The sequence below is a fragment of the Eumetopias jubatus genome, unplaced genomic scaffold, assembly GCF_037043125.1.
Source record: "Eumetopias jubatus isolate StellerSeaLion01/CBP00866 unplaced genomic scaffold, mEumJub1_p1.0 scaffold_5, whole genome shotgun sequence".
In the NCBI taxonomy this organism is placed as follows: domain Eukaryota; kingdom Metazoa; phylum Chordata; class Mammalia; order Carnivora; family Otariidae; genus Eumetopias; species Eumetopias jubatus.
In genome coordinates this window covers 104,226,576-104,234,090 of record NW_028274811.1, presented here as the reverse complement: position 1 = coordinate 104,234,090, position 7,515 = coordinate 104,226,576, and the positions used below count along the sequence as shown (strand labels likewise).

Sequence of the window (7,515 nt, the reverse complement as noted above, 5' to 3'; positions counted from 1 at the left end):
GTCTTGTAGAATCTGACTGCAAAATTAGTTATGGAGAGCTTCTGGCAGAAGCCACTACTGAGATGAAAACACTGCACGCCTGTTTCTAAAAGGTGGCGGTGAGCACTGCAGGGCCTCCAGTGGGCCTGTGCAGGGGCCACTGTTCTTGGCCCGGTCCTCATTACCAAGAACATGAAATTTTAAAAAATGTTTGACTGTAGTGTATGAGCTGTACTCAGTTCAGGTTTCTTGGCCAAAACACCACAGATCAAACGGTGAAGACAGAAAGTTTTAAATTAGCTTCTGAGATTATTTGAGTGTACATGTGGTATGAATAATATATATGCATATGCATGGGTGTTGGGGATATATGGAAATCCACACAGATGTAACAATTTGTGAACTAGAAACCATAAGAAGAGCCACCACTGACTGGTTGTAATAACTTTCTTGCATGGAGCTGAGTATCTCACACGAATTTGTTTATCTTCAAAAGCTGAAACTAGGGGCACCTGGGTGGCTCGGTCGGTTAAGCATCTGCCTTGGGCTCAGGTCATGATCTCAGGGTCCTGGATTGAGCCCCGCATCAGGCTCTCCACTCAGCGGGGAGTCTGCTTCTCCCTCTCCCTCTCCTTCTGTGCTTTCTCTCTCTCTCAAACAAACAAATAAAATCTTTTAAAAAATTTTTTAAAAAAAGCTAAACTATTTTGGGTAATGAACTCTCATCCCCTGAGTATCTAGACTTAACTTAACCGTGGTCCTTTCATGCAAGCGGAAGGGAGCATTTGAGCCTACTACATATTCTCTTCTTTCTTTCTAGCTGATGGGTTAGCTTAGTAGAATTCCATGTTAATGCAGCAAGAACCTGTGCGTTAAATCCAGTTAGTTTTGTTTTGTCATTTAGATTTCATACATCATTCTGGCTTGCCAGCCATCTTGAAAATTGGGTAGAACAATGAATGAAGATGATTCCTTGCTGCTAGCAAGCCTTCAAGTCTTAGTGCACCATGCTCTGGCCAAACTGAGCTTCTCTAAGCAATTTCCAGGCTCGGGGCCTTTGCAGGTCTGTTTCCGTGGCCTGATATGTTTTTTCGGCCTTCCTTTCCTGGCTTAACTTCTCAGGTTTCAATTTAAATATGCCTTCTACAGAAAAGACATCCCTGACTATATCCTACCATCCCACTCCGTCTATACCAGGCTCCTCCTCCATAGCGTTTTCTGATAGCACCCTGCTCTTTCATCCTTTGTGATGCTCTCTGTGCTTGTTTGGTTGTTGACTGTTGTCTGCTCCCACATCCAAGGGCAGGGACACTTTCTGTTTGGTTCCCACTGCTTCCCCAGCACCTAGCAGTGTGCCAGGCACATGGATGCTCAGAGTTGCTGAAGGAATAAAAGTTCTGCTAACAGAAGGTTAGTAATATCTAGGAATGTTTCACCATAGAGATGCAAAAACCTTAGAGGTCAGGTGACCCTAACCCTTGGAAACATCAGATCACGTTAACTGATAGCATTTGGGTTATTTTGATTCTCTTCTACAAGTGTGCCATGGCTTATTTATTCTTCTGGCAATTGGCACTTGGTGTATTTCCAATTTCTTGCCGTAAGAGACAATGCAGCTGTCAATATTCTCATATATGTTTCTTGGTGTGCCTTTGCAACAATCTCCCCAGAGCCTGTGCTTAGAAATGGAACTGGTAGGTCATAGGGTATGCAAATCCTTATTTTTCCAAGTTAACACCACTTCTTTTCCACTCATCACGCCCAGTAGCTGTATCTGAGCGTTCCTGTTGCTCCACCTTCTTGGCAAGGTTTGATTTGAACAGATTTCTTAACATTTGCTAATCTTATGGGTGCAAAATGGCAGTTTTAATTTTCATGAGTCCAATCTGTTTGGGCCAGAGGTTGCAAACTGGTTGTGTGTGGCTGAATGGGACCTGTGGTCTGGATGCTGTCCATGGATGGGTTTTGTTTGACCAAAGGGTATTTTTCGAACCAAAAAACTGAATTTGAAAATCGGAAGATTTCACTTAAGAATCTGGACTTCTGTTTTTTTTTCTTGGGGCCCATGGTCACACATGACAACAACTGGCAGCTGTTGAGAAGCACCTGTCTCTGCTTGTCATGCAGGCGACAATGCTTTGCACTTGTCCACAGTCTTACACCTAACCTGTACCTTGTGGTTACCTTAGCTTTCTGGCCTTTGTGGACTTTTAAATTGTCTGCCCTGTTTTGAGACTTTATAAAATAGAGAAAGGCCTTGGAAGTGGGGTGGTGCTAGATGGGTAGCACCCAGGAATACTCCTGCTTCGCCAGGAATAGCCTGACACAACAGCACCGGACACATGGCTCCAGACAAAGTCCAGAACAGTTGTGGAGCTCAGGGCCCCTTCTTCCCTAAAACCTCTTCCCATTCATCTCCCTCTGCTGTGTGCTGTTCCCATCTCTTAGCCCTTCCTCAGATGCCATCTTCCTGACTTTGAACTTCCTAAGCCCCTTGGTCTGTACTCCTCTTGAGATACCTATTTATTTTCACGATGTATTATGGTTATTCGTGTACTTGCCCCCTTTCCCGTCTTTTACTGAAAGCCCCGTGAGGTTTGGGACCATGTATTTACATGTCTGTCTTTTTAATGTTGGTTAATTGTTTATTTTTGGTCCTTCATGATACTTTAAAGTTGTGGCTCACACAGGGAAGTTTGTTTCATTCGTTTCAATACACCTTTATAAGTGCTCATAAGCCAGGCATTGTGCCGGGCACTAGGACCTGGAGATGCCATCACTGCCTTTGATGATCTGATGGAATCCTGGGGGAAAGAACCACATTTGTTCCTTCTTTCTTTCTTTCCTTCCTTCCTTCCTTCCTTCCTTCCTTCCTTCCTTCCTTCCTTCCTTCCTTCCAACAAAAACAACAAAATATGTTGAATGTTTCCTATGGGCCAGAGAGTGCACTACGTGCTGGGAAGAAAAGCAGACAAGATCCTTGTCTCATGGAACTTACAGATCAGTGAGGGCACAGACGCTCAGTGGCCTAGGACTCAAGAAGCTAGCCCCGGGGGTGCCTGGGTGGCTCAGTCGTTAAGTGTCTGCCTTTGGCTCAGGTCGATCACAGGGTCCTGGGATCAAGCCCCGCATCGGGCTCCCTGCTCGGCGGGAAGCCTGCTTCTCCCTCTCCCGCTCCCCCTGCTTGTGTTCTCTCTCTCGCTGTGTCTCACTCTGTCAAATAAATAAACAAAATCTTTAAAAAAAAAAAAAGAAGAAGAAGAAGCTAGCCCTGCCTGGGAGTCGGGCATGGGAGACAAGCTCAGACCTGAGTTGATTTGAATGAGGAGTAGAAGCTAACCAGATGAGTTTCTGGCGGTGACAACCTCCCCACAAGAAAATGTCCATCTCAAAGGACCTTCTCCACCTAACCCTAGAAGAGGAGAAGAGGAAGCACAAGAAGGAGCACCTGCTGCAGAGCCCCAACTCCTACATCATGGACATGAAGTGCCCACCATCTTTAGGCACACACGCCACACACAAGCGGTAGTTTTGTATGTTGGCTGCCCCGCTGTTCTCTTCCAGCCCACAGGGGGAAACGCAAGGCTTATAGAACGATGCTCCTTCAGACAGAAGCAGCACTAAAAGCATCCTGAATCAAGATGAGTGGGAAACTATCCCAATAAACACATTCTGGATTAAAAAAAAAGAAGAAGAAGCTAACCAGATGAAGCGGGGAGGTGGAAAGGAATATTTGCTCCATGCCCATGCAGAAGAGCTAGTGTGTAGGAGTCAGCTATGATGAGAGGGAGCAGAGTCGATGTGGCTGGAACCGAGAGCGTTGGGCACAGGACAGTGCGACATGAAGCTAGAGATGTAGGTAAGCGTCAGACCCCGAAAAGAAATGAGGGCAATCAAGCACTTAGGTGTTAACATAAATTGAGACACTCAGTTGTTGATCGAATTAATGCACAGGTAAGTGAGTATATAGATGACTATTCTAGAAAGTTACCATCTGGTAGAGAAGATAGGGGGTCGGGTAGACAGGTTGTTGTTGTTTAATCAGGAGGAGGCAGAATGGATGTCGAACATTTCAGAGACAATTTCTGCACTAGCTACCATGGGAAGAATCCCGTTAGCCTGGAGATTTATTAAAGATGGATGGCTCTTTGCCCTCACACCTGACTGGAAAAGGAATGGCCTTCCCCAGGCTTCCATAGTCCCTGAAAAGAGGAGGATTGTTGCCCGTGGAGGATTAGCTGAAATAGGTCCATAATGAGCCAGCCCTAAGTCATTGACAGCACTTGGCATTTAACTGTAAGAAGCAGGTCTTACTTCTTAAGCTCTTGCCTTGCTAGTAGTACCTCAAGGCTTCTCGGGCGAACAATCCTCATAAGTAGATTTTTTTTTCCTCCTTCTGCTGCATTGAGGCTGCCTGAAAGCTTCCTGCACCTGAGTTGAGATTCTAGGCCATGCTGGTGGCAGAGCTTTCTCAGGCACACAATTGAAATCTAAAGCATCCTGGGGGAAAGCTCCCCTTTGACCCAATGCTGCTCTTAAGACTGGAGGAACTTTCTTCTCATGGGGTTTATTATAATTGATTCCTGAAAATTATAGCAAAGTGTAAGACCCTGCTGGTCTGTGGCTGGGTTATGTGTTTGTTTGTTCTGTTGTTGTTAACTTATCAAGTATTAAGAAAAGGAGCTTCCTGTCGCCCTGTGCTTGGTGCCATCCACCTCTGCCCTTCTGCTCACTCTGGACTTTTGCCCAGAATGCCCTCTCTCCTTTCAAGGGCCAAGTCTTCCATAAAGCCTTCCCCAGTAATGTCAGACCACAATGCTACCTCTCCTTCCTGACCTGCTCATCACTCTTACCAATTACTCTGTACATATTGTATTTGATTATATTATTTATTTGTGCACGTTTTTATATGTATGTGCCTTGGGTCTGCAACAAGTTTACAACTTGGGAGTAGGCGAACCAGTATTTGCTGACTCTATTAATGACATAAAACTCAAGGACGAGGGCTGAGTTATACCCCTCTTTGCTTGCCCCTCCTATGCTGCGTCCATTGATGGGATCATAAGAAATATTCAGTAAATATTTTTGAAGCAAACTGAATAACAGAAGTTAGACCGGAAGGTAATATATCACAGTGACTAAGAGCATAGAATACCGAATCAAGTAGCTCTAAGTTACCGGCTAAGGACTTAGACGAGTTCAGTAATTTCTTTGTGCCTCAGTTTCTCCATTTGTAAAATGGGGAGTGTAGCAGTGTCTACTTAAAAAGGTTATCACTGGAGATTGAAGCAGGTAAGGACTATACACAGGGCTAAATAAGGCAACTAAAATGAGCCACAAAGTGGGCTGTGAATAATTTAACTGCACAGGAATGTTGAGGGCTCGACTAGAGCTTTGAGATTGAAAAGGGAAGCAAAGAAGTAGACAGGTTTGTTGGAGCTTAGAATCAACCTCACAATAACAAGCCTCCAGGGAACATTCCAAGTGGAGTGACCCGTAACAGATAGGGACACCAGAAAGTAAAACCAAGCAGGATGGATCAGACTGGTCATTCCCAAATTCACACCCCTCACACCATGCCAATGTGGTTATTTCCTTTTAATTCTTTTCCTATCCTCCGAGAGAAAAGTTTGATGGCATTTTAATTTGATGGTCCTCGTTCAGGTGCTCTTGAACCCTTGCTGATCTCCTTTTCTGTGGAGGACAGCCTTCACTTCCCGCTGCAATCATTTCACAGCCCATTGTATGTTTTAGCCAGAATTCAATATCATTGTTCTGTTACTTATTTTTGTGACTATCTTTTTTTAAGTTAAGTAATATTGAATTTTCCATTAATAGTAATATAAAGTTTCCTTTTACATCTTTAGGAAAATAAGAAATCAATAATTAAAAATTAAGTGGATCTTCAAGAGGCCCACAGTCAAATAAAATATCATGAAGGAGTTCTAGACCAGTTCTGCTCTTCAGGAGTTATGCAACCTTGGAAATTCACTTCACCTGCCCGAGCCTCCCATTTTCTGATCTATCAAGTGAATGAGTTGGGCAAGAGATAATCCTGTGATTCTGTCTTGCTTGTATGTTCAAGCATTTGGTCGGGGGAGGTGTCAGAAAATCCGCCTTGATGGTGGAGGGCTGACTTGGCTTGGAAGAATTTGCTTTGCAAGGAGGTGGGGAACGGTGAGGCTGAACAGATGCCCCATGCCAGGGACACGCAGGGTGTATTTATTCTCTGGCTATGTTTATTCATGTGCACCAGCCCCCAGTTTGCCATCCTTATTTTAAGACTGAAAATGTTCGTTTCAGACACCCAAACTTGGAATTGGCAAGCAAAATGACACCAATATGTGGCCAATTGAACTCTTATCTCCTTTCCTTGTGACATTGGAAAAAATAATGTTTTCACCCCTCTTAAAGAAATGGCCCCAGATGGGTCCTTTTCTGTATTTTCTGTTAGGCCGATAGCTATCACTTAGCCAGCTTTTAGCGTGTACCAGGCACTCTGCAAAGCACTTTAAGCATTTTATATTGCTAATCTTGCAACAATTTGAAGAGGGGAAACACTGTTATTATTCCTATTTTACAATGAGGTGACTGGGGCTCGAAGAGCTTAAGTGGCTTGCCCAATGTCATATAGCTCATAAGAGACAGAAATGGGACTCAAATACAAAGTCCATTGGGCTCCAAAGCTGGTGCTCTGAAACCATTATGTTGTACGTTGTTAAGATTTTCTGTATCAGATATTTTTTTAACCTTAAAATGAAAATCTACGAGTTGAGGATCTAAAATGGAGGGTTTCTTTTTGTAAAAGAAACTTAAATGTATTCGAGAAATGTTAACAGAATGGAATACTGGCAGGTTATTAAAAATCACAAGAGTACGGGCCACGTGAATGCAGGAAAATGTTCATGTGCAAGACCACTTGTGAAAAACCAGTGCGAGGGGGAGCGACCATACTGGCCACAGTGCTGCTAAAGCCATCTTAATAGACATTGGCAAGGACTGCACAGAATTGGAAGGATGTGGATAGTTCAGAATTCAGTGTCTTCTAGGCTCTTTTTCCTGCACGGTTATTTAACTCTTAAATATGTGAGTGTATGTAGAGGAGTGAGGAAGGTTTTTTTTAAGGGAGTACACCAGGAGTAATTTTTAAAGGAGCCTGGCAAAGGCTAGAGCTGGGGACTTGCACATTATGGGCCCACCTGAAGTAGCTAGTGAGCAGGTCATTACTGCTTAGGACCAGACTGAAGTAAAAATCTCTCCTGAACTCCCACTCCTCTTTTGTCCTGAGTCCACGCCATTGGATCAGAATTTGGAGAGAAGCTTCCTCTCACCAGAAGTTCATAAACACTTTGGTGACTGACCTCGAGAAAAATGCACATGCGCACACGCACAGAACACTTGGCAAACGACTTCAGCGGACCTATGAGCCCCTGGGCCTCCCTGAAGCACCTGCTAAAAAGTTCTTCTGAAATCCCAGCTTGGGTGGTTGGAATAAAGCTGAGGTGACCCTGACAGCGTCTGGTTTCACGGCAGGAA

General features: G+C 44.2%; 1 pseudogene; it reads left to right on the top strand.

Annotated features, from left to right (window-relative positions):
* Nucleotides 1-3,358: 3,358 nt before the first annotated feature.
* On the top strand, nucleotides 3,359-3,603 carry LOC114211965 (small ribosomal subunit protein eS27 pseudogene; annotated as a pseudogene).
* Nucleotides 3,604-7,515: the final 3,912 nt, after the last annotated feature.